The following is a 26,950-nucleotide window of genomic DNA, read 5'->3' as shown; positions in this document are numbered from 1 at the left end:
AGATGGCCCTGTCGTTAAAATATATTCATTCAGGTTGGGAAATGAGGTGTTCTCCTAAGTTCTCAAAATTGCTCCTTCCATCCCCCTCCCAAGACATCTCTGCCACCAGCAATTAAAGGGTTAATGTGGGCCCAGTCCAGGGGTGGGGTATGCAGAGCTGGGTGCCAGGATCTTAGCGGTTCTTACAGATCCCCAGCATCTCCCTGGAGGATCCACTTCTCAGCTTTGTCACAGGCAAACATATTTTCTTATTTATTTCATATTTTCTTTAAAGAAATAAAACAACAGGGAATCTGGAAGCTCCTGGTGGACCCCTCCCCCTCCCATCTCCAACATAATGAATTTGTTGCTTTTCATTCCCTTGCATGTGGTCGTATTTTCGCTATAGAGATAAAGTATCAGTCAACAAAATATTGTACTGTTTTGCACAACTTCGAGCTTTATATAAATGCTACCAAGCTGTCCACACCCTTCTGCAACATGCTTTTGCGCCTAGCGTTGTTTTGAGAGGGTCCGCGTCAGCACACGCAGCTCTCTGCCTTCTTCCTCACTGCTGAAGTGCAGTCGTGCCGTTGGATGGCTAGACTGTGATTTGGAAAACCTACTTTTTTCTTATGAGGATTTGGGTTGTTTCCAATGGTTTGCTTTTGGCAAACTGTGGCAGAATAAACATCCTCACGCATATCTTTTGGTGCACACGTGCATAAATTTCCGTTGGATATGGTTCCAGTTATCTGTGGCTGCAAAACAAACCCCCAAATGTAGTGGCTTTACACTAACAACCATTTCATCAGATGCAGTGTGTCAGGAATTTGGGGCAGGGCTCTGTGGGGGCTTCTGTTGCCCTTGCACTGATGGGGGTCACCCCATGGGACCCCTCTGTGCTGGCCTGGATGGTGGTTTGGCAGGGGACAGCTGGACAACTGAGCATCTCTCTGGTCTCTCCAGCGTGGAGGTCTTAGGGTCTTCAGAATACTTACCTAGGGGCTCAGATTTAGGGCAGAAGCCATGTGGCCTCTTGTGTCACCTAGCCTCGCCTCCACTGAACTCATTGACTGCCGTGGTCCCAGAGCCACCAAGACTTCAGGGGATGGACCCTACCTGTGGGTAAGAGGCATGGAAAGCAATTTTCAGCCATTCTTAAAAACCATGTCACATACCCAGGGGCAGAGCTTTATGCTGGGGGTCTGTGTGCCTTCACCTAACTGCACTGGGCTTTGCCAAGCTACCCTCCCAGGTGAGGGCACAGCCTGGTGTGGGAGTTCCTAGGTCTCTGCATGCTCGTCAAGACTTCCTAGTGTCAGACTTTTTATTTTTTGAGACATGGTACCATACTATGGTTGCAGTTGATTTCTTCAACTGTAATCATAAGATAGCATGATTAGTAATGACATTGAATACCTCTTCATACGTTTATTAGCCACTCAGGTTTTCTTTTCTCCAAAATGCCTGTTCCTGTCACTTGCGTGTTTTTTTGCTTGGGTAGTCTGTTTTCCTCCAATGTATTTGTAGGCATTCTTTTTGGGGAGCTGTACCACGCAGCACGTGGAACTTCCCTGACCAAGGGTCGAACCCGTGTCCCCTGCACTGGAAGCACAGAGTCTTAACCACTGGACCACCAGGGAAGTCCTTGTAAGCATTCCTGACAGTACTTAGATACTAATCCTTCAGCAGACGTAGGCATACATATCTCTCTGCTTGTGGCTTATCTGCTCGCTTTTAAAAATGTCACGTTTTTGATAGACAACTTTTTCATTTTAACATAGTTAAACTGGTCGTTCTTTTTCTTTACAGCCTGTGCTTTGTGTCTCAACAAGCCAGGCATACCCTGTGCTTCCACCTCAATTGCCTGAGCTCGGTGGCCGGGCTGGATTCTGCCTCTCCCTCCACCAAGCCTGTCTGGCCTGCACGTCTTCCTTCCTGTGTCCCCAGCATGTGGGGATGCCTCTCTTCTTGCTACCAACCAGGGTTTCTGGCCTTCCTTAATCAATAGAAACTGATCAGAGACAAGGAAAGAAACTCAGGCAAGGCTTTACTGGGGGTAGTGAGAACAAGTAACAGGTTCCCTTGCTTGCTCGCTGAGGGAGGGTGAGCTGGTTCCTCATATGGGGTGAGAAGAGGAGTGTGTCCAAGGGTCGGGCCAAAGGAGTGGCTTAGGGAGTTTGCCCATCCCTTTGGTTGGTATTGAATGCAAGGGTCATGCTCATGGGCAGTAACCTGCTTTTTACTCCTGACCCCCTGTTTTCGCTTCTGGATCCTCAGAGTAGGAGTTGCGTTCTGTTTTTTGCTTTATGTTTTGGCCTTTTTGTATCCTTTTGTCCATTATTTGCCTGAACTGTGCACAGGCATACAGCTACCTTTAGTCCATCATAGTTTTCTTTGTATTTTGTTGCTGGGGGAGACTTGTGTTCAGGTACAAGCACTGAAACAAAGGGTCCCAGGTCCCAGGTCCCAGTCTGTCTCACTCCAAGTGGGCCATGAGTACCCTACCTGCCCTTGAAAGTCTCCCCAGGCCCTGTCCCTCGCAGCGTTTCCCCAGGCGCTTCCTCTGTCCCTCCTTCCTTGCTCTACTCCAGGCCCCCGGTGCCTATTTTAGCTTCTTTTTATTTCCTGCAGCTCTGCACTGATCTGCATTTGTAAGCCTGGAGTTTTACAGGAAAGGTGGTTCCCGAGTTTGGCTGCAGAGGCCTAGGGTTCTATGTTCCAGAAGTATCATCAACAGAAACATCAAAATTTTAACAAGGTTCACAAAACACACTATTACCAATAAAAAAAATTATATCACACAATATTAAAATAATAGCAAAATTTATTAGTAATCACCCTGAGACACACCAACAAGAAAGGAAACAGTGCAAAGCAATGCTTAAATAAAAACACCAAATCACAGTCAGTCTCCTCTGACACTGAACTCTGGGATGATTAACTGAAACTTGGCGTTTCTTCTCATTTAGAGGGAGACCATGCCCCTTTGAGCTTCTGGGGCCAATGCCGGGGCCCTTCTTCACAGCTTCCCGCTGTGGGGAAGCTCTGGACACTTTTGGCCATGCCAGGAGCAGCTGGCTCCCTGGGCACAGATACAGCACTGTGCTCTCGCATGATCAGCCTCTCCTGCCCTGTTCCGGGCACTTAGCCACACCTGGATCCACACTTTCTTGAGCACTGCACCAAGTCCACATCATCTTCACGGGGAGATGGTGGCAGCAGAAGGTGAGCTCTCTGCTGACCTCTCCTTGGAGGCTGGGGGTCAGGAGTGAGGGATAGGGTAGACTCCACTGGGCAGGGATATGGGGGCGCAAAGTGGAGAGTGTTCTCAGAGGTCCACGGAATATCCAGGGGTCAGGGAGAAGCAGACGTTGGTGCTGCTAGGCAGGAAGGGCAGGAGGAGAGAAGCAAGGATGGAGACTCAACTGGCCCTGCAGGAGGACTTCGAGAAGGGCTGGGCAGGCTGTCAGTGCGCAGAAAGAGGTCTGTCCTCCCTACGTCCAGGCTCTGGTCCTTTTGTGCCCATGACGCCTCACCTAAAAACCGGAAGGAAAATGTGACTTCTTCCTTAGGTTTTATGAAAAGTAAGCTCGTTTTACTTAAATATAAGAGTGATTAGAACAATGACCAGCAATTTAAGTGAGTTTTTTTTTTTCCCCATTAAAAACAAATACCAATTACTCGAGAGAGATAGATGGGGCAGGTTATGTTTCTTATTTGATAGACGGGGAAATTGAGCCCCAGGGACTAGAGGGTACCCTTCAGGGAGATTGGAAGCCGTTCTTGGGGCTGGCCTGGAGAACTTTCCCACGAGGCAGAGTGGGAAAGCATTCTTGCCTGAAGTAGATGCCAAGCAGGGGTGAGCTTCCATGTGACTCCTGCCGTGATAACACAGTGTGACACCCGTCTTCTGGCAGCAGAAAAGCTGAGAGCAGAGGGAGGGGCTGCAAGCCAGTTGCTTCCCAGCAAGGCAGGCTGTTTCCATTCCCCAGTCTCCACCGGGAGGATGAGGCTGGCCTTGAAACGGCAGAGCTGGGGAGGAGAGACACCCACATCCTCCCAGCTCAAGGGGCTTTCCTTGACACCCCCTTCCCATTGCTACCTTCGCCCTGCAGGGGAGCGGGGGGGTCATCTGATGCAGTTACTCCCACAGGCTACTCAGATGGCAGAGAGGCCCTTCCCACGGGATCTGAGATTTAAAAGTGGGTTGGATGAGGGCAGTGCTTACCCTGAAGAAATGAACTGGGAACTGCGGAATTTCAGGCAGCAGCAGGAGGCCTAAAGGGCAGGGGGTGAGGTGGGATTGGGGATGGGTTTCTGGTTACCTGTCAACATCATTCAAATTCCCGATTCCTGCCCTCCTGGCAGACACCAGGGGGAAAATGAGCTATTATTAATAGCTTCAGGCATCAGCCCATTTTCTGCAGCCACCTATTCAAACACATTTCAATAAATTGAAATAAATTGAATTTATTATTTTTTTCATTCTGCATCCATCCATCCATCCACTCATCTGTCTGTTCAATTCACGTTCATCAAGGGACAGTCTATGTTTGCAATCCCCAAGTCCTACACTCACAGGTTGGTTGCCCTTGTGAGATCACTTCACTTCTGTGTCCTCAGTTTCTAGAAGTGTACGCAGGAATGATAATTGTACCTACTTCATAGAACCTTCTGTGAGACTCAGGTGAAATACATACCCAGCACACGCACACATTATTTTACACGTTAGCATTTTTTAAAAAAAATTGTTTTTCAGTCTACAAGCAATAAATGCTGAAGAGGGTGTGGAGAAAAGGGAACCCTCTTACACTGTTGGTGGGAATGCAAACTAGTACAGCCACTATGGAGAACAGTGTGGTGATTCCTTAAAAAACTGGAAATAGAATTGCCTTATGACCCAGCAATCCCACTGCTGGGCATACACACCGAGGAAACCAGAACTGAAAGAGACACGTGTACCCCAATGTTCATCGCAGCACTGTTTATAATAGCCAGGACATGGAAGCAACCTAGATGTCCATCAGCAGATGAATGGATAAGAAAGCTGTGGTACATATACACTATGGAGTATTACTCAGCCATTAAAAAGAATACATTTGAATCAGTTCTAATGAGGTGGATGAAACTGGAGCCGATTATACAGAGTGAAGTAAGCCAGAAAGAAAAACACCAATACAGTATACTAACACATATATATGGAATTTAGAAAGATGGTAATGATAACCCTGTATGTGAGACAGCAAAAGAGACACAGATGTATAGACAGACTTTTGGACTCCGTGGGAGAGGGAGAGGGTGGGATGATTTGGGAGAATGGCATTGAAACATGTATACTATCATGTAAGAAACGAATCGCCAGTCTAGATTCAATGCAGGATACAGGATGCTTGGGGCTGGTGCACTGGAATGACCCAGAGAGATGATATGGGGAGAGAGGTGGGAGGGGAGGTTCAGGATTGGGAACTCATGTACACCCGTGGCGGATTCATGTCAATGTATGGCAAAACCAATACAGTATTGTAAAGTAAAATAAAAAATTTAAAAAAAGAAAAAATAAATAAAGAGCAATGGGAAAAAATTGTTTTTCAATTCACTCATTTGTTCAATTTCTCTATTTACTCATTCATTTATTCATAATCACTGCCCTAGTCCCAGGAAATGAACTTGATTTTCTTCTTAGTTTTTCTTTTTCATAGCTTCTCATCTCTGCCCTTTGGTTGGAAGAAGGGGGCTCTTCCTAGAAAATTGATCCTAGAAGCTGATCCTGGACCCCAGGTGTTTTTTGTTTTTAATTTATCAATTGATTCACAATGTTGTGTTAATTTCTGCTGTACAACTGAGTGATTCAGTTAGTACACATATATACGTTCTTTTTCATATTCTTTTCCATTAGTGATATTCCATGTACTATACAGTAAGACCTTGTTGCTTATCCATCCTATATATTGGATATTGGAAGTCATACTTTAAGAGAGACCAGAAGAGGGGAGGACCCTCCCAGCAAACTCCCAGAATCCTTCCCACCAGGCTTACTTGCTGATCAGCTTGAGGCTTCTTTTGGGTTCCTGGGCTCCATGGACCCACCTTGTCCTGTCCTTTCCAATGGACAGAGATCTGAAGGCAAGAAGGATCAGAGAGGGAGTACCAGCCCCTTCTCTTTTCCTAGACTTCCTCTGATTTAATATTCCTTATAGCCTTTAGAAGTATAGGACTAGTTCCATTTTGTGATAAGAAAACTGAAGTTCAGAGAGGTGAAGAGACTTGCCCCAGGTTGCACAGCAAACAAATCACAGAGTTAGGATGCACACTTGGGCTTAGTAGGTTCCAAATCTCAATGCCCTCCCCTAACGGCAAAGCCCTGAATTCTCTGGTTGGAGGAGAGGTGCTCAGAGTTGAGTGTCTTGCTGTGGCTCCTCTGTTTTCACCCTGTCAACCCCTCAGTTCCCTCGCTGCTGAGTCTATACATCCCCCTCGACCCGCCCTCGCCTGAAGTCCCCAGAGCTGCTGGAAATCTGCAACAGTTTCAACTGCAGTGGGAGGGCGCCTGACTCTGGACTCTCCTGGGCGAGCAAGGGCACTGTGGTTCTCACCAGGGGGTGAGGGCGGCCAACTAGACTGAGACGCCAGCTCAAGGTCTAGGGATGTAGTCTCCTTGTTTCCCCTGCCAGTCCAAGGTGTGAGGACCTTCTCCCAACCTCCCGAGTGTAGTAAAAACAGGCACACAGTCTGCCCTGTCCTTGCCAGGCTGAAACCTGGCCTCAGGCCCAGGCAGATCCAGGACTCTGGGAGCTTGGGAGTCACTCTCTCTCATCATCTTCCAGCCTGGAGCAGCATCCCTGTGTCAGCTCAACTCAGTTCCACCCATTCCACCTGTATGTCTGGAGCTCCATTCACACGCCAGCCCTGTGCCAGGTACAGATGCCATCTGGCCCTCGGGGGATTGACTTCATCCCTGTGCCCACAGGAGGCCCCAGCTTATCCACTGTGTGGTCAAGAGCAGGGCTATCCAAGGGGTGGCAGTCCAGAGAGGTGCAGGGAGCACCAAGTGGCACATCCAGGATGAGGCTGGGTTTGCCTCATTCATTGCACAGGGCATTTCAGCGCCCACAACTGCAAGGTGACAGGCTGGGGGCTGCAGTGGGGTTGGGGCTCTGCATCCAGGCTGGAAAAATGAAACATGTCATAGACAACTCCATGGCAATGACTAAAAAGCCACCCTCAACACACACACACACACACACACACACACACACACTTGCCTCTGCATGCATCTTGCTTCTAAAATAATCTGCTTCAGTGTGACAACAAATATGGTGCCAACACCCCAAATACCCATCACTAGGAGACTGAGTGGTACCATGCACACGATGAAATACTACAAAGCAGTCAAAAAGAACAAACTATTGTCACACAGAACAACAGGAGGGAATCTCACAGCCATCACTGTGGGCCACGGCACAGATACATGTACCCGCTGTCCTGATTCTATCCGTACAAATTCGAGAACATATAACCAGGATGTGATGATAGAGGTGGGAAGCGTGGGCATCTTTGAGGGGGATGTCTGAACTGGGAAGGCACATGATAGGGAACTTTCTGGCTACTTGGGTGTAATTGCATGAAAAAACACTGTTTACTTCATAGTATGCACTTTAATGAATGCTGCTGCTCTTCAGCCATCAGGTCGTGTCCAGCTCTTTGTGACCCCCTGGACGGCAGCATGCAGTCCTTCACCATCTCCTGGAGTTTGCTCAAACTCATGTCCACTGAATCAATGATGCCATCCAACCATCTCTTCCTCTGTTGCCCCTTTCTCCTGCTCTCAATCTTTCCAAGCATTAAGGTCTTTTCCAATGAATTGGCTCTTCCCATCAGGTGGCCAAAGTATTGGAGCTTCAGCTTCAGCATCAGTCCTTCCAATGGATATTCAGGATTGATTTCCTTTAGGATTGGCTGGTTTGATCTCCTAGGTAAGCTATGCTATTATATCTTAATTAAAAAGCAAAAACACCCACCCCCACCCCTGACAAGCAACCTAGTAGAAAGTGACAGTGGACCTTTGCTGTGTTTCAGCTTCTCAGAATCCCCGTTCTAATCACCAGGCCTGCAATTTTCTTTGGGGAATACCTACCCCACCCCCACCCCCAGTGGACACAACCTCGGGGCAGCCATGTGACTGTAGGTTTCCAACTGGACACTCCCTCTTGGAATCTGCATTTGGGGCAGAGGAAAGAGAAAGACCCCAAATGGTAGGAGTTCACTGGCTGCAGAGGCTGTCTGTCAGTTGGTTCTGTTCTTGGACACCCATGGAGGCTGCAGGTGGGTCTGCTGGACCCCCAGCCTTCTCTCCATCCTGGGGTCCCCATGATCTTACAACCAACTATATATGGTGGAGGTCAGTTTTAGAGAACTGCCTCAGTGGTGCCTGCACCAACTTTACACAAGCACCAAGCCTTGGGGAGCCTGGAATAAAGATGGGGGCCCCAACTCAATTCTGTAGCCTTTGGGTCACTGTTCATTGAGGAAGGAAATCAGTGCCCTTCTGAGATGCTCACCCAGGATCTCACCTAACCTTCAAGGGTCTACAGCATGGTGAGAAAGAAGCCTTTGCTACTGAAAATGCCCCTGTGCGGCCCTGGGCATGGAAGCCTTTCTGTATCCCAGTTTCTTATTTATAAGGAACAGACTCCAGACTCCATGACATTCCCTGAGTCCCAGTGGGCAGATTAGGACAGTTACTAATCAGGGAAGGGATGCAGGGACAAGGGAAGAATAGCCAAGAAGTGAGAGTGCAACCTTGGGACTGGGTCCTGGTTCCCCCTCAAGGAATACTCTTGACAATAACTTTGAGCTCTCTTACAATGCTAAAACCCCTGACAAAAGAAAGACGTTAGCATTCTCCATTCCAGAGAGAAGGTCACAGTTTGAGAGCCTCAAGAACCAGGGAAGCTTATATATCAGGAGATCACATGAGGTTTCCAGATGAAAGGAGTGCAGGCCCTTCGCACACCCTGATCCTTATCAGCACCTACGCCCTTGAATCATTTCTATAAAACTCCTCACCAAATCCTCCCAGGGTTGGATATACTTTTTGAGCGTACAAGTCCACTGTGTCTGCTTTTGCCTGGCAAAGCAGTAAAGGTCTTCTTTTCTACTTCACCCCAAACTCTGTCTCTGAGATTCAATTTGGCACTGATGCACAGAGGCCAAGTTTTCGGCATCACTGTTAAAAGCATCTTAGATCTGTGGGTGGTTTGCTACATGGCTGGTCTGATTGTACCAACAGCCACAACTTGGAATCTCCAGTCCAGACCTCTTTTCTGGATCCCATGGCAATTCCCAAAAGAGCATCTCCATGTTGAGGCCCTCCTGCTCTCTTTCTTTTGCCTGAACTTCAAGCACTGCTCAGCCATCCAGGCGAAGGACACATAGCCATCCTCCCTTTTAAGCCGAATCCTTGCACCATCCTCACACCTCCAACCTCCTTAATCCTGCCGTCCGTCCCCTCCCTCCTAAAGCAATGTGGGTCCTGAGCAGCCCTGGCCCCTTTCCCTCTCAATCCTCACTATCCGGCCCCCTTATACCTACCGTCTCTCATTTCAGTGGCTACCACTTCTCTCGGCTCAGTTCATTGCCCACATCCGCACTCTCCCTCTCAGTCAGAGCGGGCTTTGGAAAGTTAAAATCTAATTGCGTCCCTGCCTGTCTAGTTCCCCTCAGTGGGCACCCTTTGCTTCCAAGGCCCCCTTTGCTCATGCAGGTGTCTCCAGCCACCCTCTGGCCACATGGGTCCTCTTTTAGTTCTGTCTCCTGGCCCAGGAGCACCCATATGAACTGTGTCATTTATATTTGGATGTGTTGAAATCTGGGGCCTTGCCAGCCCTAGAAGGACTGCCCCTCTCAGGATAATTCCTAAGGATGGTAAACAAAAGCGAGTGTGCTTTTCAAATACAAGCCAACAATCTTATATGGGCCACTGTTCTCCTGCCTTGATCACCCCAGGGCCAGGTACCAGGTAACCAGGGCCAGCCCCTGTGCCCAGAGCCCACTGAAAGCATTCACACTAGCCAGTCCTAAGTCTGTTGACCCTGCCTCATCCATTCCATTGCATGGAAACCACAGTCAAGATTCTTGTTCACATTCTACCCTGTTCTTTCTGTGTCCTGACCAGAAGCAGTGCTCCTGGGATACAAGGTGCCCACTGCCTTGGGATCTCTGAGTATAACCTGTTGTTTTCAATATACTGGCCTTCCCACACTGAAATCATAATAAAAACCTATCCAAAACAGTATCCTTGCCCCTCTGCTCCTGGGCAGCTCCTTCACATCCTCCAGCCTACCTTAGGTGTCCTGCCTGTGCTGGCCTCTCCTGCTCTCTCCTCCGAGGCCTCCTATTCCATCACACTGTACTATCATTGGTGGTTTCTTCTTCTTCTCTAAAAATATTCATTTATTTGGCCATGTTGGGTCTTAGTTGCAACACATGGGATCTTCAGTTTTCATTGCAGCACGCAGGATCTTTAATTGTAGTATGCAGATGCTTAGTTGGGTCGTGTGGGATCTACTTCCCTGACCAGGGATTGAACCTGGGCCCCTTGCATTGGGAGTGCAGAGTCTTAGCCACTGGATCATGAGGGAAGTTCCCCTTTGGTGTTTTCAAAGCTCTGTCTTCCCAGAGTGGATCTAACCTTCTGTGGAACAGCAATGACTGTCTTCTAGCTCACTTTTGTATTCTTGGCATATAGTAGAAGAAGTGAAGTGAAGTTGCTCAGTTGTGTCCGACTCTTTGCAACCCCACGAACTGTAGCCTACCAGGCTCCTCAGTCCATGGAATTTTCCAGGCAAGAATACTGGAGTGGGTTGCCATTTCCTTCTCCAGGGGATCTTCCCGACCCAGGGATCGAACCCTGGTCTTCCACATTGTGGGCAGATGCTTTACCATCTGAGCCAATATAGTAAGTGCTCAATAAATATTAGCTTTTGAATGACTGAATGAACAAGCAGGTGCTACCCATAAGCCCCCTTATCACAGAGCTCAACTACCCCTCCAGCCAAGAAGGGACAGGAATAAAACTGTCTGCAAAGTCTTTGCCACTTTCCTCATTGAGAACATGGGTCAATTTCCCCTTCCCTTGGATATGGTCTACCTTTGACCCACGGAAGGTACCGGAAGTGACATTGCAGCTTCTGAGCCCAGTCTTGGTCCCTAAGATGTTTGCCACTTCTTCTCCATATTGAAACATTCCTCCTTGGAACCCAGCAGCCATATGGAGCATCCTGTAAGTACAAATGACATGCTCAGCTTACAGTGCAAGCTGGGTTCCCCAAGGAACCTGCCTGCCATGTGAGTGAAACCACAGAGGAGGCTGTGGGGCTCCTGGGCATGAAAGCCTTTTGACCCCCCATTTCTTTTAGGTGAGACCCCAGCCTCCATGACCTTCCCTGAGTTTCAAAGGGCAGATGTGAACAGTTGCTAATCAAGGGAGAAGCACCCAAGAAACCACCTGAAGCAAGACTAAAGGGACCAGAGAAGCTCACCAAGATTAGGAAACTGACCACCTGAGACCCTTTGTTGCTGTTGCCAAGTTGTGTCCGACTCTGCCACCCCATGGGCTGCAGCATGCCAGGTTTCTCTGTCTTTCATCATCTCCCGGAGTTTGCTCAAACTCATGTCCATTGAGTCAATGATGCCATCCAATCATCTCATCCTCTGTTGCCCCCTTCTTCTCCTACCCTCAATCTTTCCCAGCATCAGGGTCTTTTCCAATGAGTTGAATTTTCACATCAGGTGGCCAAAGTACTGGAGCTTCATCTTCAGCATCAGTCCTTCCAATGAATATTCATGGTTGATTTCCTTTAGGATTGACTGGTTTGATCTTCTTGCAGTCCAAGGGACTCTCAAGAGTCTTCTCCAACACCACAGTTTGAAAGCATCAATTCTTCAGGGCTCAGCGTTCTTTATGGCCCAACTCTCCCATCCATACATGACTACTAGAAAAACCATAGCTTGGATTATACAGACCTGAGACTCTGCTCATACCCTAATCTTGTCAGGAATCCCACCCTTGAAGTACTGTTATAAAAGTGAAAGTGTTAGTTGCTCAGTAGTGTCTGACTCTTTCCAACCCCATGTACTGTAGACTGCCAGGCTCCTCTGTTCAAGGAATTTTCCAGGCAAGAACACTGGAGTTTTCTCGGCATTCCCTTTTCTAGGGGATCTTCTTGACCCAGGGATTGAACCTGGGTCTGCTGCACTGCAGGCAGATTCTTTACGGTCTGAGCCACCAAGGAAGCCCCAATTGTTATAAAACTCATCAAATCCTCCTGCGTTGGGACACAGAGTTTTCGAAGGCAGAAGCCAGCTGTGTCCCCCTTTGCCTGGCAAAGCAATCAAGCTATTCTTTTCTACTTCACCCAAAACTGAGATTCGATTTGGCACCGGTGTACAGAGAAGCTGAGCCTTCGGCATCATGAGTGGGGCCATTCCGGACCTTTCAGCTCAGAAATCAGCTGAAGCAGGTGCACATCCCTCCCCGTATGCTGCAAGGAGCAAGACTTCTTATCAAGCGCTGCCAAAGTTCCTAGTCCACATACATCATGAGCAAATAAAATAGCTGCTGTTTCAGCCGCTCAGCTCTGTGGTAGAGGGTTAGGCGCTGATAGGCCCAGGTGGGGCGGGGGGAAGATCAAGCTGCATGTCAGGTCATGGTCTCAAACCATTTACAAAGCTCAGAATAACCCTGCCAGGAAGATATGATCCCCATTGTACAGAAGGAGACTGAGGACCAGGGATGAGATCATTTGCCAATGTCACAAAGGTAGAGAAAGTGACAGAATGATTTGTCTGGCTCCAGACCCTTCTTCCTTCCATCCACCCCCCTCCATGTGGAAGAGAAATGAGACTCGATGGATGGACCTAGGGGTGGGCTTAGGGCTAGAACCCAAGAGCCTCCATGGTGGGCAGAGGAGGGGAGACGGTGCTGGGGAGATACCCCATGACCAGCCGGCCCCACATGGCCCCAACACTGGATGGCATGAATGCCTGGCTGCGGGCCTGGTGTGAAATCACATTTTCTCCACCAGGCCAATGCTTGGTTGCAGGGTACCCCTGGCCTCACATTGCCTTGCTGGCCTCAGCTTTGCCTGGGAACAGATGCTATCAGCAGTGAGGGGACACCCCGAGGCCTGGCTACGCTTGTCGGGAGGCATTAGAGGGAAGCTTTGAAGTGGGGACCTGCAGGCCTCGTTCACAGTCTCTTTGCAGGAGTTTCTTGATCCCTTTCTTCCCACGGGAGTGGGGGCCATCCAGGGCCAGCGTGGGCACTCTCGGCTCTGAGGTTTTCCTCTTGGGCACTTGGCCGCCTGGCTCCCTTGGTCCTGGTAGGGTGTTGGAGGGCTTGGCTGGGCATCACCACCATAGGCTGCCGGCCAGCACCACTGTCTCCTCCATCTCGGACCACAACAACAGTAATAGGTGTGGACTGTCAGACGCGGCCCCAACGGAGAAGACAGAAAAGCTGGACAATGAATTATGGTGTGGAGCTGGGATCTGAACTCAGGTAGGGAGGATGCTGTACTAGCTCAGGTCATTACTGTGTTAAACACGCACCTGGTACCTACTTTCAAGTTAAAGACCAGAGGGATTATAGAATTTATAGTTGTATATCTCTTTCCTTTTCGCTTCCCTTTTTGCCATCACTGACTGTTATTATTGAAACAAACCAAACCTTGTAAGCATACCTGAAGCTTTTAGAATAACACAGAATGTGCAAAGGAAAAAACTGCTGATTCATAGATTGGATTCCAGACTTCAGAGAGGTTAGTTAAGCTGCCCAGGATCACACAGCATAAAGAGCAGAACTAGAATTTGCAACCTGTAGTCTTGCCCCTTGCCTTGAAGCGAAGTGAGGTTACTCAGTTGTGTCCAACTCTCAGTCCATGGAATTTTCCAGGCAATTCCTTCTCCAGGGGATCTTCCCAACCCAGGGATCGAACCCTGGTCTTCCACATTGTGGGCAGATGCTTTACCATCTGAGCCACCAGGGAAGCCCCTTGCCCTAGGCATTCACAAAGCAATCTGCTTTGGATCAACCCCTCCCTCCAGGCTTCTCATCTGCCTCAATGGCCCCTGTTATCTTCCCTCCTGGGGTGTGTCTAACTCACCTTTGAACTCACAGAGCACGGTGCAGCACTTGCTGGGCACTCAGCACTACTTTCTGAAATGAACGCAGCCCATGGAGGATGGGCAGCAGAGGCGCAGAGAGGCCAGTGACTTACTTCAGGTTGTCACAGCAGAGGGACCAGATCCCATGACTCCAGGATAGGACCCTGGAGACCAGCTCAACACACTTACACCTTGGATAAAATCCGGGGGAGAGGTCAATGTTTTGGTCAACAAAGGCCTTGTGTGTTCAGAGAGCACCAGCTGGGAAGGGCTCTGGCAGGGAGATGGGTGGGGAGGCTGGCGCTGGAGGCCTGGAAATAGAGGGACTTCTGGAGACCAGGAAGAGGGCGGGGAGAATGGAATAGCCCCCCTTTTTCCTCTTTTTTTATTCCACCTTGGCCTTGGTGCTAAGGTTGGCAGATAACATACAGAGCACCCAGTTAAATCTGAATTTCAAACAAGCAATGAATCATTTTTAGTATCTATATATCCCAAATATTACATGGAATAGAATTATACTAAAAAAATGTCTTCATTGCTTACCTGCAGTTCAGATTAAACTGGGTGTCTTATATTTTTATTTGCTAAACCCGTCAACCCTACCAGCAGCTGGCTGCCCAGGCTGGTGAATGGGCATCTGGGCGGGGCAGGGCCTGGTTTGTCCACCGGCCGCGGGGTCCTACTTCCTCATAGACCTGGAGGGCTCTGCGGCTGCCAAGGGGGCTGAGGGTCAGGCTGGCTTGCAGGGATGTGGGCTCTCCTAGTGGAGACGGCGGGAGGTCGGGCAGCCTTGGGGTCCTACTTCCTTGGACCCCGTGGGGTCCTCCGGTAGATCCTCTCCCTGAATCCTCACTGCACAAGAGAAGTCTGACCCAGACCCTGTCCTGGGCTCCAGCCCCTTCCTTCCTACACTCACCTGACTTGCTTTCCCTCACCCTTCCAGGCCAGCATCATCCTTTGCAGTCAGCTGTGCCTATTTCATCGCGCTGTTTTGCTGCCCTCCCTGCCCCCACCCCCGATTGAAAGCACCATGGAGACAGGGCTTAGATTTCTATCTGTGCATCTTTCACTCATCTGTGTACATGCGTGCCCTCAGAGCACATAGTAGGGCTCATATGCACTGTCAATGGAAGCAACGAGGAAAGAGAGACAAGCAGAGGTGCTTGTCTGAATCCGCACAGTCAGCAAACAAACACCGAAGCTGGGGGTGTTGGAGCCCTGGGGACACATGCTGATGATTTAAACTGTGCTTGAAGATTTCCACGTCTGATGCTGGAGGAGAGAGCTTCCCGTCTCAGTGGCGAGGTGGGGGTGGGGGGTAGGGGAAGGCCCAGCAGGATGCTCTTCAGTCCCTCCCAACTCCCCACTCGGGGAGCATCTGCAATGGATTGGCCGGCCTATGGCTGACCCCCAACCTCCTAGATGGTGCGAAGGCAGAGGGGAGCTGAGGGGCTTTGCGGGAGGCCTGCCTGGGGCTGTCTAGACAGCAGCCGTCTATGTGGACTGGGCAGCGGCAGCGGCAGTGGGAGAGCCAGGCGGCCCTGCCAGGGAAACAGCCTCCGTGGGGCTGTCACCCCAAGACTGATGGCAGGAAGGCGAGTCAGCATATTGCCAAAGCCTGTCTTCTTCCCTCCTCCCAGGTCCCCTGGGGCACCCCTGGAGGTCCAGTGGGTGATGAACTGCACTCCTCAACCCTGGGAGGAAGCGCTGGCCTGAGCACACCCATCATGCAGCGTCCCCATCTTGAGGTGCAGGGGGTGAGAGGGGGCTGCCTGGCCTGGGCTGTGGATCTGCCCGCATGCCGCACTCAGACCAGCTACAGAAAAAGGGAACCATTTCCTGCTGGTTGGTACACAGTCTACACATCGATCCCTTGAGTCACTGAGCAGCCTTGTCAGCGGCCACCGCTGACAGTCATAGACCTGGAGGGCTCTGCGGCTGCCAAGGGGGCTGAGGGTCAGGCTGGCTTGCAGGGATGTGGGCTCTCCTAGTGGAGACGGCGGGAGGTCGGGCAGCCTGAATGCTGGGTCATCTGCTAGGCCCAGGGCAGGCTCTCCGGGGTCCCGGTGTGCTGGCCAGCTGGTCTCTGATGACTCTTGGCCTGATGAACACGGTGGTAGAGGCTTCATACACGGGCTTCAGAGTCAGACTGGGGCTCAGATCTGGGCGCTGTTTGTCTGGCGATAGCTGCAGTCAAACCAAGACTGGGCAGCCGGCGAAGGGAACAGCAGATGGTGGGGAGCGATCTGGTTGTAAGTTGCATCACTTGGGAAGCACTCTAGCTAGTAAGTAGAGTGCACGTGGCAGATAAAAGGGAAAATACTTTAAAACCTTATGTGGATATTTTCACTTAACAGCCCCAGGTGTTACATACCCTCACTATCACAACTGCCATGACTTGGCTTTTCGGTGGAGGCTGTGGGCAGTGTGAGTACAGACCAGCCTGGGGGCAGGCAGGTCCCCGCTCTGGCACATCCCTGACCCTCAGCAGTAGCTCAAGAGGCCTCTGGGAGTCCAGGAGTGAACTGTGGACCCCAGCTCCCAGCATCGGGTTCTGGCAGAGAGGAGCTAGGAGGGCCTGGACCCCCCTTGACCCCAAATCCTCTAATGGGGGCCTGGCTCCTGTCCCATCTGTGCCCCATGTGCAGGAGGGGACAATGGCCAGTCTGAGCTGCCTGGCTGACAGCCCCCTCCCTGCATTGCTATTCTGGTGATTTCCTAGCCCCACCCCTCATGCCCTAGCTCCCAGCTTGAGAAGAGGCAGCTCTGAGGTATAGTCTTGGGGCTCAGGTTCATGACCTTAGGAAAGTGACAATGTTTTGGAGCCTTGGTTTCCCCACATGTAAAGGAGACAGATCCAAACCACAGAAACAGCCTCTCAGGATGGTTTTAGGATCAGAGCTAAATCTGACTCTGAGCAAGAGCTCCATCAGAGCACACAGCTGTGTCCAAGGTCCCCTCTGCGGGTCTTGACATGACTTCTTCCCTCCTTAGGGTGCAGTCTCAGGCCCCGAGGTGGTCTGCATGGCCCTGCCTCACATACCCAGTAGCCCCTCCACTCTCTTCTCTCCAGGTTCCCTCATGTTAGCTCTGCTCCGGCCACCCAGGTCCCCTCCTTGCTGGTCTTCAAACCCACTACTCATCTGCATCAGGACCTTTGCACATGTTCTTCCCTCTGCCTGGAACTCCCACCTCCCAGATCCCCCATTCCCCCCTACCCCCTTCAGGCCTCTGCCCTCCTGATGCTAAGCACCCACCCCCTCATGCCCTCCCCCTTAACTGTGTGTGGTTCCCTGTGCTCACTTGTCCTCTGGGGCGTGTGTCTTCCTCACCTGTCCTCCAGGAAGGGGGAGCCACAAGCACTCAGCAGGTGTGAGGGACAGAGAGGCTCACCCATGCAGCAGGAGGAGGTGGCAGCCCCAGGGTCCCTGGGGCAGCTGGGCAGGCCTGCACCCCAGTGTGAAGCCTGCTGAGGAAGCCAGTGCTCTGACCCAGGGCTCTGGAAGTGGTAGGCTGTGAATCCAGAACCCTCAGTCACTGCCAAGTGCAACAGGCCAGGCATGGGTACTCTGCATGCTGCCCAGCAGTGCCCGGAGCCTGGGGACAGGGTAGGGGCCGTGACGGGGGAGTAGAGACCAGCAATGGGAAAGCATGGGATGCAGGACTGGGGCAGGGCTTCCTTGCCCTGCAGGCTGCCCTTCCAGCCTGCTGCCTGCCCTGGGGCATCTGGCCTGCAGCACCGCCACCTTCATCCTGTCTGTGGCTGCCAGCAGGACCAAAGGCCCTGAGCACTGCTCGCCAAGGTCATTGCCTTCTGTGGTCACTGTGACCTGGGCCCCATGGCCCAGCTTTCCCTGCCCACCACCCTCCCCACTGCCATCAGCTCAAGGACCAAATAACATGTGGGTGTGTGGGGGGGGGTTAGGGGGTGGGTGAGGAGCAGATTTGAAAATTTTGTGGAGATACAAAAACTGCCTAGAAAACATGAGCCTGGGGTAGTCAGGTGCATGCTGTTGTCCAGAGCATATTGGCCTGGGGAGGAGGGGATCCAAGGTGGCACTTGTGCCCCCAAACCCCAGGTAAGGGGGCAAACACACACTCCCTGGGGAGGATTCCGCTCTCTGGGCCTGAGGGTGGTCCCCACACAACATCTAGTGAGAAGCAGAGCTGAGACCCCTGCCTCAGGATGGGGGCTGGGAGAGGCTCCCTTGTATCTGGATCCCACCCTGGACAGAACACTTTTCTGTCACAGTGGTCTTGGGGGTTCAGGCTTGGAGGGAGAAAGAACCCACGGTCCTCAACAGTAGGGTTGGATAGGACCTGGGTCTGTGCCAAACCCAAGCTACATCCAGGCTCCTTCAGGGCCTCCTTGAAGCTGGTCAAGCCTTCATCCCTCACCACACAGAGCATGAAACAGAGGTCCAGAGGCCCAAGTCACCTGCTCAGGGTTGCTGTAAAGGAGAGATGAGGCAGCCTGATTACTGCAGCTCCTGTCTCGGGGACATCACAGGGAGAGGAGCCCAGACGCCTCTCTCTGCTCCTTTGCCAGCCCCTACTGGACCATCTGGAGACCATACCTTTGAGGCTGTCAGGGAAGACCTGGTTATCACCTTCATCTTGCAGGTGAGGAAACTGAGGCCTCAAGAGGTAAAGTTACTCACGCAGGATCACACTGCAAGTCAGCTGCCTTGTGCCTGGGCCTCTTCTGCCTTGTGACTGTGGTTAAAAATAAGATCCTTGGACGGAAACCTGGGTTCTTAATCCTGACTCCCCTCTGTGCACTTGGGCAAGTTACTTAGACTCAGGTCTCCCTTTTCAGAATGGGAAGAGCGATACTAATCGCGGGTGCTGGGACCCTGTTCTGCATGGTGCTTAGAAGTGCCCCCAGGAACAATGGCCATTATTACTCCCTGAGGTGGCCGCCAGCTCTGTCTGACCCAGTTCTCCCCCAGCCCCGGAATCCAGGCCCCCTGAGTTCTGGCGCTTCCTATGCTGGGGAGGTGGGGGACAGTGCTCCTCCCCTCTCCCGGGAGCGGGAGCACAGAGTGTTGGGCCTCTTGGGGGCCTGCCTTTGTTTTCTTCCGCCCCAATCTGTTTTGAATAAACCACGTTTTCATCATCTTAAGCTGTAATCCCCAGCATCAGAGGAGTATTGTGAAATGTCAGCCCTTTCTGGAGGAATCTCAGCAACATGTTTTTTAATGTTCAGCATCACATATGGGGACAATAAATACCGAAAATATGTGGAACAGAACAAGGATGGGAGCGTGCTTGGCGCTCAGCTCTGCTTCCCGCTGCCCTGGAGCCTGATTTTTGCATCACAATAAATTAGCCCCAGAGGCTCCCCCGGGAGCCCCTGATCCTGGGAACCAAGTTTTGGGTCCCTAACCCTCTGCACCAGGTGCTCCTGGGACCACAATGGGTCCCTGACTGGGCAGTGCCCTTTGAATCTCATCTGGGCCTATGCTGGACGCACTTGCTGAGCCAAAGCCATCTCCCCACCTAGTAGCCGAGGACACTGACACAGAATGCAGACCCGGCTCACCCCAGGTTAGCCTTCTGGAGAGTCACACACCGGAGGGCTCCAGCCTGGCTTTGAAGACACTGTGTCACGTTCTTTCCATGTGAGGGTCACAGACCCCTGACTGTCAGAGCCAGGAGGCTGCAAAGACAAAGTCACATTGCCTACTTGCCCTCTCCCAGAGACAAGGAGATGGTGGACTCTCGCCAGGGCACACAGCATGTCACACCCCCCTCCCACTTCCCTCTCCATCCACAGGGTCTGTCTTTGAATCAAGTTCAGACTCTTCTGAGATGTCTGACTTGTACAAGGCGTTTAACCACTCTGAAACTCAGTGTCCTAATCTGTAAAATGGGGGCAGAGTACTTCCTCTTTGGAGCGACTGGGAGGATGAAGGGAATCACTCACAAGAGGCGTGTAGAACTGAGTCCGGCTCCAGGAAATACAGGTCCTTTCTATTTCTCCCCGGCACTCCTGTCTGTAACAGAGAGAGTGATGCTTACCTGGCTTGCCCCATTGGGAAGTGGAGCTCAGAGATGAACAGGCCTCATAAATCATCATACGTTGGTCTCTTATAATTGAACATCAGCGTTTTTATCAGCTCACTAGGCTGCCCAGTTTTGGACAGTTGGACAGACCAGTGGTGAGCACAGATGGCCCCTGAGGGTGCCTAGCTCAGGTGGCTCTTTTTTCTGCTGACTGCAGCCTGCACTGGAGTCAGAAGATCACTCTGGGAGCATCTACTAGTCTTCTGAGAGGCCAGGATGCTGAAGTTCAGAGTGAGAAAGATGCTTGTTGCTGGATGACCAGAGGGAATGCTATCTCCGACCAGAGCCCCCACCTTCAGAGGCCAGGCCTCCCGCCCCCTGGGGCCAACTGGCTACTCTCTGCTAGCTCAGCTCTTGCAGGTGTCCAGGGAGCTGCCCCACCTGCCCTCTTTACTCCAAGCCTTGCTACCTGTGGACTGGCGTCTCCCTGGGGTCTCCCTAAAAGTGCACGTCTAGGTGACTCAGAGGAGCGGCCCCAGCAAAACAAGGACCTGAGTCGTCCTGGACTCTGCCCTTTGCAGCTGGGAGACCTCAGGCAGTTACCTACTTCTGCGCCTCACTCCTGCAAAGCGAGGTTAAGCTCCTCCCCAGGGTCGCTGGGGACCAGGACTGGGTTAGTGGCACCTCTGGGTCCTGCTAAGAGCCATGGTAGATGCTCAGTGAGTCACTGCTGCCCTCTGGGACGAGTCCCCAGGCTCTTCTCCGTCCACTCCGGCCCCATCTGGGCAGGGCCCGTTTTGACCCTCTCCTGGCTCTCCAGCGTGACTGTGGCTCCCCGTCTCCGGCAGCCCCCTCTGCCCGGCTTCCCGCCAGCAGCAGCTGGCTCACCAAGGCCGCACACACGAGTGAGTCATCTGTTTTGGTCTGGGTCCTGCCGGGAGCACAGCCGCTGTCGGCCCCAGGTCAAGTGACCTGAGTCTGCGCCAACAAATAAGGGAGCTGCTCACCACCCCACCCCCACCCCACCCCCACCCCAGTCCCCCAGCCTCTTACCCACCATTCATCCTCAGCGCCAGTCTCTCAGTCCCCACTTACTCACATGGCCAACTCTTCATCCATTCAGTCCCTTTACTGCCCAGCACGGACCTAGCACACAGTAGGTACCCCCAAAACATTTGTGGACTGGTCAGGTCGCTCACTTATTCCTCTGCCCCCTCATTCAATCTTTCATTCCAAAAACTGAGCCTGCCTCTTGATCTCTTGGTGGACTTGCAGGGGGAGCCCTGTGTAAGAGGCAGAGAAGGATGGAAGAAGGGGTCCCAGAGACAAGAGACAGGTGGGACCTAATCCAAGGTGTTGGCTGGGATTCTGGGAGAAGGTTCAGCTGAACAGCAGGGTTAGGAAGAGCCTGGAGGAAATGGGGACCTGGCAGGGGCAGGTTAATTAGGGCTAGGGACCCCTGGACCTTGCTGGCTGGGGTAGGTAGAGCCACAGAGACTGGGAGATGAAAGGACAGGAGCAGAGGCTGGAAGATACTTGGGCAGGGGAGGCCTCGAGTTCATGTGCCCACAAGGATGGAGACCCACCATGCTTTCTCCTGGAACAGGGGTGCTGGTTGTAGGGGAGGCCTGCTGAATCCAAGGCTTGCTCAGTGGTTAAGGATGAAGTGACTTTGAGGGGGAGCCACCTGGTGGCACCGTACCCAAATTACTGACCAAGTCCTCAACCAAACCCAGGAAGCTAGACTTCCTCTGAAAGGCCAAAGGGGCCAGGCTTGCATGACTCTCTCAGGTTCTTATCCCTCTTGGTCCTGAGGATGTGAAGGGGCAAAGGGGGTGATGGCCAGAATCATGGGGTTCCAGCAGTGTCCCAATGAGCCTGTCTGGTGGCAAGTGTCTTCCCCACACTGCTGAATGATCATCACTCTGTCTCCCACTTATGGAGCTTCTGTGACCTGGGTGGGTTCAAGGGTGACCACTGGGTGAGTCCCCTGTGAAGGACTGCCCTGCTCCTTACACTTGCAGGCAGCAAAGGGTCAGCACCACGCCCTCTACCCTCTGCAAGGCAGGGTCTCGGCCAGCGCAGGGACCATGGGAGTCAGAACTTTCCAAATAAGTCGGGCTGCTGTCTACACTCTCCAGAAACAATGTGCCCTGTGGCTCCCTTCCCACTGGCTTGGTCCTGGTCTGGGTCTCTGGATGGGCCCTGGGGACAAGGAATGAACCACTCAGGCTGGAGAAGAATGAGACTTGGCAGTGCAGGCCAGGAAAATCCTCCTGGGGCCCCTCTCCCCACCCAGCCACCCCCACAGTCAGCCAGGGCAGAAGCCTCTCTGGGCTCATTCATCCCAGCAAAAAAATGATGTTAGTAATAATAACATCAACTCTGATCTCCTGGCTTCAAGACTCTGCTCTAAATCCTTCTCTATTCAGATTCATTTAATCCTTACAACAACCCCATGAGGTTGGTGCTATCGTATGTCCCCTTTTACAGGTGAAGAAATGGAGGCAGAAAGAAGCAATTTGCCCGAGGCCACATTATGTGAATAAGCCCTGAAACTCGGGATCTAGCCCTCTCCAACGTGCTGTAGCTGGGAATGCGGAGCGAAAGCCAGGACTGTCGTCCCCCAATTTCATTTCCACAGATTCAGCTTCGTCACAATCCTGTCAGGAAGCTGTTTTACAAGTGGCCAACTGTTGCCCAGCCTGTGTCTGCTCCCACCCACCCCTGTCTGCTTCTGCTCAGCCTGACCAAGTCTCTTGCCTGGAGACCTCTTGGGGTTCTCCCAGCTCCCAGACCTAAAGGCTCTCCTTCACGGTTCCCCTTGCAGAATGATGAAGCAGATCCTTGCCATTCAAACCCCACTGTGGTCAGACCCCAACCATCACTCACAGTCCTTGCTTCCCACAGGGGACCAGCCCTGCACGTCTTCCACCCCATCTCCATGCCAGAGTCAATGCTGTTCCCACCACCCCAAAATTCTCCTGCTCCATTCTCCACCTGGATTCACTGACACCATGCCCATCCCTGGAGACCCATTCCAAATGCCCCCTCCTCCATAAAGACTTTCCTGACCTCTCCTCCATGGTGGAGTTTGAACCCTGCTGGGCAGCATGTGCCTGGGTGGCAGGTATGCAGTCTCACTGGAGGCAGTGGAACAAGCCTTCAGCTCCCAGTTCCACTGTCTTCTGGCTAAGTCATCGGGCACAGTATTCAACTTCTATGCATGTGTGCTGGCTTGCTAAGTCACTTCAGTCATGCCTGAATCTTTGCAGCCCTATGGTTTATGACCTGCCAGGTTCCTCTGCCCAAGGGATTCTCCAGGCAAGAATACTGGAGTGGGTTGCCATGCCCTTCTCATTCAACTTCTATAGTGGGGGGTCTAATAAATACTAAGTGAGGAACAGGATGGGTGTCTCGAACTGATGTTCTGCTAAAAGGTGCTGTGTGACCTGTTTGTGAGCTGAATGTCCCTCTTCTTCATCCTCTCTGGGGGCTTACGTGGTATGTGGTTGGATGGCGGGGGAAGAAACAGGGAGCACCTTGGGGCTCTCAGCTTTAGGGGTCCTCGGACACATGTGTGGCTCCAGGGACTCGAGAAGGGAGTGGGCAAAGTCCCTCTCCCTACCCCACCACCCCAGTGGGTGAAAACCCAGAAGGCAGTTCTGCCCAAGTGGGGTGGTCCAAACAAGAGAGATATTGGAGGAGCCTAATGCTCTGCAATCTTCCCAACAAGGCAGGAGACAGGGTGATGGGGAGGGTTGGGGTGGAGTGGAGCAGGCAGTGCCGCACCTCCTGCTTCCTGGAACCCTCTCCCCGCAGGGTCACTGGTGAAGCCCATGTGGGTTTCAACTCTACCCTGTCCCATTGCTGTGGGAGAAAGTCCCACATCTGGCTGAGGTCTCTCTCTACCCCACTGCTCCTCCCTAGAGCTGCCAGAGGTCTTGAAGTGTGCAGAGGCACCCAGAGCCCCATCCACAAGCTCCAGGCTCTGCAACTCCATCCCCAGCAACTTGGGCTGGAGAGTGGGAACTCGGTAACTGTGGCTGTGAGCTGGCGGGACAGCAATCCCTCCCTGGAGCTAGGGCTCAGTGATTATTCTTGCTTCTTCCTCCCAGTGCTGCTCTGAAGAACACAGAGGGGGTTGACAGAAGAGGAAGACTAACAAAAAGCAGCAAGGGGTTGTCCAGAAAGGGACCATGGCTCCCTGAGGGGTGAACTGTGTGCTCTGAGGTTGGAACGTGAAGCCACCTTCCCACTGGCTCTTGCTCCATTCTTGCTCACCCTAATAGCTTTGACCACTGCTTATTTTCTTCCTGTAGAATTGGATTCCCTCCTCCAGTCCTGCTTCCCTTCCTCACCTGTCTCCATCCCAGGCAGGCCTACATTATAACCACCCATGCTCTGTCCTGCCTGGGTGGAGGTGGGGCTGGAAAGTGACATGTACACAGGTGCATGTGGCTGACGTAACATTTTCTGTGTGTTGTATTGCAGTAGGAAGTGAGGGCAGGCTTCCTGGAGGAGGTTAGGGGGTTTCGTGGAAACGGCAGGCTGGAAGGATCAGGAAGGTTTCTCCAGGGAGCACAAAATGCAGAGTGAGCCAAGGGGGCTGGTTCCAGGTCTGGTCTCCTGAGAAGCACAGGAAATCTTGAGGTTCTGATCTTCCCATGCTGGTGGGATCAAGTTGGCAGATTCATGTCCCCCTGACCTGGCTGTGCGTTGGGAGCCCACGAGGGGTGCCCAGGTGTGCTGCCCACCTATAGAAATTTGCAATTGGGGGTCACACCATGGGAGTATCAGGTCAGTGCGAGTGACACAGGGGCAACCTGCTTCACACATGGACACAGGAAGATACCCATAACCTCACAGATGGCAGCAGGGTGAAACCAGAAATACACACACACTGGTACGCACACACGCATTCACCAATTACAGGCCCAGGCACCCTCATCCTTGCCTCACGGAAAGTGTGTGCACACAGGCTTTTGGCTGAGACTTTCAACAGTTACCATGAGCCTCACCCTCATGACACCCCCAGGGTTCTCTCCTGGGAACTCCGCCCTCTCACTAAGGGTGGCAGCCTTGGGGCCCCAGCCTTTATGCAAATACCAACCACAGCTCCCGCTGTCTTTTCTCTCGGTCTCAATTGACTGTTTTCCCTCCTTGCTGGGGCTGCAGGAACCCCGACTCGACATTCAGGAGGGATCTCCCCCCGCATTGCCCGGCCTCTCCAACTGGGGCTCCCAGCGCTTTTAATCTGGTTACTTTTCCATCAACACTCTGGGAAAAAGACACAGAGGGGCGTAATGATATCTGTGGCTGTTGACGTTCAATTAACCACATAACCTTTAGACCCGCTCTCTTTCTGTCTCCCAGACCCCCTCCCCCCAAGCCAGCTGCCCCTCTGAGCCTGACTCTGCCCCAGGGGCCCTCAAACATCACCCCCCACCCCTCGAGCTGGTGCCTGGGGAGATACTCTAACTCTTGGTGGGGGGGGGAGACAAGCCGCCAACCTCAAATACAGCCTCACTTCCCATCTGGCCCCTGCTGCCCTGGGCTTTGCTGGACCCTGAGGCCACCCCTAGGTCCACCCTCAGGCCGGGAGCGAGGGGGTGCCCCAGGGAGCCGGCACCCTGCGAAACTCCACTTTCTGGCCCTCGTCTGGGGCCAGCAGCTGTCATTTGCCGGGCGTTCCGCTTTCTCCACTGTACCATGCTAATTTTTCGAGGGACAATTTTTCGACAATGAGTCCTCCAGCCCGAACAGAAACCCTTTATGGGGCCGGCCCCAGGGAGGCCGCGGCGCTGCCAAGGCGAACAAAGGCGCATTGCTGCTGCGAACATGCCTGCGCCTTTCAGGCCCGAGAGCGCAGAGCAAGCCGCCTCCAGCCCCGCCGAGGTGACACCTGGTCCGCCGCCTCCTGGCGCCCGATCAAGTTATCCATCCCAGGGCGGGAGGAGGGGCAGCGCGGAAGACTCCAGAAGCAGCGTGTGCAGGTAGCCGGTCGGCCAGCGCTGCTTGGCAGGGAGCGCAGGGGTCGGAAGAGATTCAAATCCCAGAGCTGGAGCACTTAATTAGGCTGATATCATCCCGCACAAATGTTCCTCCGAGAGGAAGGCTTCTGGGCACCAAAATTATTTTGTGATTAGGTGTGAAAACGAAGAGAAATTATTCCGCCTTCTGAAGAACTTGGAGGGATGAGGAAGGCGGCAGTGGGGAAGCCCAGGGTGCCCGGACCCAGCCAGCCTCCCCACCCCAGCCCCGGCCCACCCCCAACTGGGACAGACAGGCTCAATTGTGCACCATCCCTTTTCACTTCCAGCCTTTCCTCACTGCCCAAGACCTATAAAGTTCAAAAGAGTGACTGGAAATGCCTGGATACCTTCCTAGGTTGGTTCTTCGATCTTTACGCCAAGCCTGAAAAGCAATACACCCTCTTATCACCCCATTTTGTAGATGACGAAATGAACTCAGAGTAGCATCTTGTCTAAAGCCCCACGGTAGCCCATGGAGAATGCGGAATGGCATGGGGCCGTTCCTGCAAAACGCTGTCAGGAGTGGTGGCCCTATTGCCAGGTACACGCCCATCACTGTCTCTGCTCTGAAGATCTACCTTACGATGAGGGCAAGCATCTCAGCTCTGGAGAGGAGGACCCTGTGGGCAGCAGCAGGCAGGAAGGGGCAGTGCTACGTTTAGGACACACCTCCTTAGAGCCACAGTTTAGACCAATCCCAGGCCCTGAAAATCACGCGTCCCGCTGGCCCCGCCCAGTACCTGCACAGGAGCCGA

At 52.4% G+C, this 26,950-nt stretch overlaps 1 long non-coding RNA gene across 2 annotated transcripts; it reads right to left on the bottom strand.

Moving 5' to 3' along the window:
- On the bottom strand, positions 14,701-20,946 carry LOC108633419. Of its 2 annotated transcripts, XR_001917060.1 has the most exons (4): positions 20,764-20,946; positions 20,081-20,150; positions 16,074-16,429; positions 14,701-14,846 (listed from the first exon to the last, which is right to left on the bottom strand). It is a non-coding gene; the product is annotated as an uncharacterized LOC108633419 (long non-coding RNA). The 2 variants fall into 2 exon arrangements; XR_001917058.1 differs by lacking the exon at positions 14,701-14,846 and having other exon boundaries at positions 15,625-16,429.

This window comes from Capra hircus, chromosome 2 (genome assembly GCF_001704415.2).
Source record: "Capra hircus breed San Clemente chromosome 2, ASM170441v1, whole genome shotgun sequence".
Lineage (NCBI taxonomy): Eukaryota > Metazoa > Chordata > Mammalia > Artiodactyla > Bovidae > Capra > Capra hircus.
This window is presented reverse-complemented; position numbering and strand designations above follow the sequence as displayed.